Source organism: Lygodium microphyllum, chromosome 4 (assembly GCF_053477565.2).
Source record: "Lygodium microphyllum isolate KBCC chromosome 4, Lygodium_microphyllum_v1.1.10, whole genome shotgun sequence".
NCBI classification, from domain to species: Eukaryota; Viridiplantae; Streptophyta; class Polypodiopsida; order Schizaeales; family Lygodiaceae; genus Lygodium; species Lygodium microphyllum.
Genome location: NC_141138.1, coordinates 44113755 through 44119979, shown reverse-complemented (window position 1 = coordinate 44119979; position 6225 = coordinate 44113755).

Below are 6225 nucleotides of genomic sequence, written 5' to 3'. Positions count from 1 at the left end.
TTGTCAGAACAAGGGTTGGTAAAAAGGAAAAATGGTCAGTTCAAAGGGATGAACAGGGCTATAATTTTGGATTATAATTTTGGTGAACGTAGGGTGTGTTCACATGGAAGGACAACAAAATCAGGGAATGAAGGAAAACTGCAAGGGAACGGCCCCAAGGGTGGGTTGAAAATGGACAGGTGGGTGGGAAGGGACCCATCAGGGTAAAATCAGGTCAAGCATAGATGCATTATCAGGTTAAGGCAAATGCAGAGGGGTATGCAATGTAGACGTGCAGGGACGCATCCCCACACTTAAAACCTTAACGGATAGGGTTAACCGAGCAACAGGGACCTAGTACCACACAACAGACCAACTGCTAACATCCCCACACTTAAAACATGACCGTCACTGACAACAAAAGGTGTAGGGTTAGAAAAACTTGGCCCATGTTGTCGAGAATCAAGGTTGACTGTCGATGGCACGTCCACTGTCGTTGTTGGCTACAGAAGGTACCAAAAGTATCTTCACAGCACACATCCTTCATGGCAAGGACCACGCGGCTGCACCCAGGGAGGTAGCTCGTTGAAGAAATCGCAGGAAATTCGTCGAATGGCGAGGGATATTACAATCAACTCACGATCACTCAAATGGAATGAAAGAACAGTCACTCACCCCATGACTAATATCACTCGAGGAAATCAGGATGAAAACCCATAGCTCACACCCGGTTTAGGAATCGAAAAAGGAATGGTGCAGAGGGAGTATGCCAGGGTGCACAATTGATGGTGCATCAGTGCGTCCAACCCGTCTGGCATAGGTGCAAGGAGAAAGGCCAGGGAGCCTTGTAGTGCAGTGTGTAGAATAGAATGATGTGTCATGTGCTTATGGCAGAAACCTAGCTCATGGGTGCATAGGGAAATGGAAACGTACCTGAGTCCAAAGGTCATAACGTCCCTCAATCCTCACCTCTCGGTAATTGATTAAAGAAACTCCAGTCACACTCAGCCCCTGTCTCACGCTCTGTTGAAAGATACAAAGGGCAGTCATGTCCTAAAACCCGTTGATGTAATCCTCACGGTCACTTGTGCAAAAGTTGTATGCCTTGTGCGCATTTGATGGTGCAACTATGCACCCCGCCCTATGCCGGCATATAGTGCAAGAAGGAAGGCCAGGGAGCCTTATAGTGCAGTGCACAGGAACAGATCGTGCTTTGTGCATTGAGAAGCCCATCCCGTGCGTGCAACACTCCATTCACACTTCTCACCTCTCATTTGATTTAAAGGGAAAGACTGGTCACTCACCCAACAACACAATATTAGAGAGTTTGGGAATCTCCCAATTCCCATTTTTTGAATATTAAAAAGGTGGCACCTGGATAACATGCCCATAAGTTTCTCAAAACCATATGATGTGACCTATCATTGGAAAGCACTTGAAAAATGGAATCTATTGAGCTATAGACCGCTCGATTTGGATTTATAATGTTCAAGTTATGACAAATCAAAAGATTTGACCACATGTCCCAAACTTATGGGAAATTCCCATATTCCCCAATATGGTGTTCAACCCTCTGTCTCACTCTCTGATAGATACAGAGGGCAGCCCATACTCACATCCCCATCCTATTAGGATGGAAGCTCACATCACTCAAGGGGTTGGTGATGAAGATCATGTCGACTGTTGTTGTCGCCAGGATCTTGAAGACGAGGCATACCTAGGGAGGCAACCTACAAATCCCGTACTTCAATGATTGGTAAGAAGAGGCGTCTGTTAAAAAGGGCAGACGGATTGATATTGTAGAGACAAGGCACCAAGGGAGGTAGCTTCAAATTGCTTGCTGAAGAGGTTTTTCTTGGTGAGTCAGCTATCCTGAACTGCAAGGTGTTACCACCTTTTCCATAGTCAGCTTCTTGCCCAAGGGTGTTTCCACCTTTTCTTGGAACGAGGCCGGTTATGACAGGGAATTTCTTCCTTTTCTCCCATAACAGTTTCGTTTGTTTTTCTTTTTCTTCTTTTGCTTTTTCTTTTCTCCTTTTTTTTTCTTTTGTTTTCTTTTTTACTTTTTTCTTTCTTTTATTTTTTTTCTTTTTTTAATTTCTTAATAAAGGGAATGGTAGAAATACCATATATCAAGACCAACCTCGGCACCGTTGTTGGATCAGACGAGAAGAGAACAATGTCGGGTTGAGATGTTTTTGCGAGGGGGTAGCAAAACGAGACCGCCTCATGAGGAGAATCATAAGGGCTATCAGAAGCACAACAAGAAGGACAGTGCGATGCCCAAAAGGGAAAGGGTAGGTCGACTGTGATTGTCAAGATCCCCAGGGAGGGAAGTACTTCTTCAGGCGATATCCATTAATCAGGAAAGGATCATCGGAGGCATCAATGGTCTACACTTGAACAGAGCCGTTAGGATTGATGGCTAGTACCTTGTACAGGCCCATCCACCGTTGTTGGAGCTTGCCAGGAAACTTGCCAAATCTCGAATCATAGGCTAGAACAAGATCACCTTCTTTGAACTCCTTGTGCTTGATGAAACTGTCATGATAGGCCTTACGTCACGCTTGAGTGGTTTCCATGCACTGTAGGGCCATCCACCATATCTCATCCAAGCATTCCAAGTGCAGGAGACGACGTTGCAGTGACTCACTATCTCCCAAGTATTCTTTAACTACCACTCGCAAGGAGGGCAATGCCAGCTCAACAGGGAAGACGGCTTCTGTACCATACACTAGCTGGAAAGGGGTCTGTCCTGTTGCTGCCTTATAAGAAGTTCTATACACCCAGAGGGCCTCTATAAGTTGATCATCCCAGTCGCGACGATGTTTGGCAATCGTTCTTGTCAGAATTGAGCAAAGGATGCGATTGGTGACTTCAACTTGGCCATTGGCTCTGGGGTAATAGGGAGTGGACTTATGATGGCGGATTTTATACAGTTCCGTCAGCTCCTCCATGATTTTGTTAAGGAAATGAGTACCTCTATCATTTACTAGCTCGAGGGGACTGCCAAAACGGGTGATAATATTCTCGTACATGAATAAGGCTACACTGTTACCATCGTCCCGCTTCAAGGATTTAGCTTCACACCACTTTGTGATATAATCCGTACATACTAAGATGTATCTGTTCTGCTTCCATCTGGTAGGTGGATCAATGGGACCCACGAAATCAATCCCCCACTTCTCAAAGGCTTTAGGGGAAGAATGGGTTGCAGTGTCATGGCACTTGTTTTGGTGGGTTTCCCCATTCGCTGACAATAATCACATCTATTACAGTAATCATATGCATCCTTGTGGAGGGTCGGCCACTAGTATCCTGCTAATAGAGCCTTCCTGGCTGTCACTTCTCCTGCGAAGTGTCCACCACATGGTTCGTCATGGCATGCTTTCAATACTATGCCAATTTCATCTCCTGCAACACATCTTCGCAGCACTTCATCTTTGCCTTTCTTGTACAGTGCACCGCCTAGCAAAGTGTAGGGGGTTGATTCTAACAAAAGCTTCTTCCTCTCACGACTTGAGATGCCACGAGGATACTGTTGAGTTTCCAAGAGGTTGGCTATGTCTGCATACCAGGGAGTAACTGTGTCAACTAGAAACAAGGAAACATCAGGAAGGTTTGGATCATCATGTTCCTCTTCTTCTGTTTGAGGGATCCGTGATAGATGATCGGCTAGGACATGGCAGCGGCCAGGCTTAGTGACTACTTCAAAGTCGAACTCCTGGAATAGGAGCAACCATCTCATCAGTCGTCCTTTAACATCTACTTTGTTCATCAAGAAGAATAGGGCTTCATGATCCACATAGAACTTGAAATGTGTGGACAATAGATAGTGTCGAAACTTCTCTAGTGCAAACACCATTGCCAAGCACTCAAGCTCTGTCACTGTATAGTTCCATTCCCTATTAGTGACCTTTCGGCTTGCATAATATATCGGTTGATCTAATTTCGAGGGGCCCTTTTGACATAGGACAGCACCTAGCCCTTCAACAGATGCATCTATGTGCACATGGAACTCCTTCGTCCAATCAGGAGGCTGTAAAATAGGTGCTTGGATCAGGCATTGTCGTAGGGTATTAAAAGCTTCTTCACAGTCAATCAGTCCAAAGGAAGTCAGCTTCTTTTCTTAGGAGCTTGTGTGGAGAGGCTGCCTTAGTTGCAAAATGTGCAATAAATCTTCTGTAATAGCCCACATGGCCAAGAAATCCTCTCAATTGCTTGAGGTTTGTCGGTGCTGTTAAGGCGGCAATCTTCTCAATCTTTGTCGAGTCTGTTGCAATTCCTTGTGCAGAGACAATATGGCCCAACAGAACTCCTGAGGAGATACCAAAGACACATTTGTCGGGGTTGAGAGAAATCCTATACTCTCAGCATCTGTCAAAACATTGCTTTAGGTGTCCCCAGTGCTCACGGATCAAGCTATAGACACAGAAGTCATCAAGATACACCTCTATGAAATCATGTAGATGATTCTGAAAGGTAGCCATCATTACTCGTTGGAAGGTGGCAGGAGCATTACAGAGCCCTGTAAAATATTACACGGCGCAGCGAACAGAATCTGAGAAAGAGATAGAGAGTACACAACAGATAAGAGGAGAATCAGTAAATTCTTTAACTCCAAACAACTGATACAAAGATGGCTCTGTCCACCTATGCACTTCCACTGTGTGAAGCTTAGATGGCGATCTAGACAGAAGATAGGTGAAGAGCTTAAGGCTAGGTGGAACAACGACTCTAACTGGGTGAAAGATGAGTGAGTGATGGGTGCGAAGGGGTTTAGCTTTTATAGCATGCGAAGGTTGTTAAGTCGGCCTGCTGACCGACCTACCATATGAGCCTCCACTAGTCGGCCAGGAAATGTCAAGATTGTGGGAGAGAAGGAAGGAGTCTCACTTGTAGCTTTCTTGCTTGCACAATGGGGGAATACACACAAGGGTGGAGGCTGAAAACAGTTTTTCTCTTCTTAGTTGTGGAAGCCAAAAGAACTCAAGTACAAAGAAATAGAAGAACCCTAGATATGGGTCTCAAACCAAACTCAACTAACTAAGGTGGCATACTAACTGAGCCACGAACTAGAGTAGATAAGGATAGCTATCATGTAGCTATTATTCAGGGGCGGTGTACCAACCGCATCTGCAACTGACAAGTCGGTGACATAAATACACAACGGTCACCCTGGCGTATCACGAGTGGAGCTCGATATCTCAACACTCCCCCTCGAGCTCAATCCCAATTCCTGCACACCGAGCAGGTCTCTGAACTTGCGCAGCTTCTCTGCACCCAATGCCTTCGTAAATATGTCAGCTACCTGATCCTCTGTGCTGACATAAACTAGATCAATAAGACCTAGTAAAACCCTCTCTCGCACATAGTGATAATGCACCTCAATGTGCTTTGTTCTAGCATGATAGACTGGGTTATTTGCCAAGTGTATACTACTCATGTTGTCACAATAAATGACAACTGGCACATCTGTAGACTGATGCATATCATAAAGTAGCTTATGCAACCAAGCTACCTCACATGCAGCCATTGCTGCACCCCTGTACTCAGCCTCTGTGCTCGACAAGGCAACTGTAGGCTGTTTCTTGCTGCTCCAAGTGACTGCAGCACTCCCAAAAGAGAACACATATCCACTGGTAGATCGTCTATCAGAAATACTACCAGCCCAATCAGCATCAGTGTATCCATGCAACTGTATCTGAACCCCAGTCTCATAAAATAGTCCATACTGCAATGTGGACTTCACATACCTGAGTATGCGTCTAGCCGCATCCAAATGTGGTTTCCTTGGAGCCTGCATAAACTGACTTACCAATCCAACAACATAGCTCAAATCTGGCCTGGTAATAGTCATATAAATCAAACTTCCTACTATGCGTCTGTACATAGTAGGGTCTTCTAGAAGCTCACCTGCATCTGTGCTCAGCTTCACATTCTGCTCCAAAGGAACTGAAATGGGCTTACAGCCTGTCATCCCATATTTGGATAGCATGTCCAATCCATACTGCCTCTGCAAGAGCTGTATCCCACTTGGTGATCTAATCACCTCAATGCCCAAGAAATAACGCAGCTCTCCCAAATCCTTCATCTCAAACTTCTGCTTCAATAGCATTTTCACGTGAAGGATATCTTCATCACTGTCACCTGTCATAATCAAATCATCAACATAAATGACAAGTAGCATAATACCTTTCTCTGTTTTCCTCACATAAAGTGAGAAATCTGCCTTGGAAATCTGAA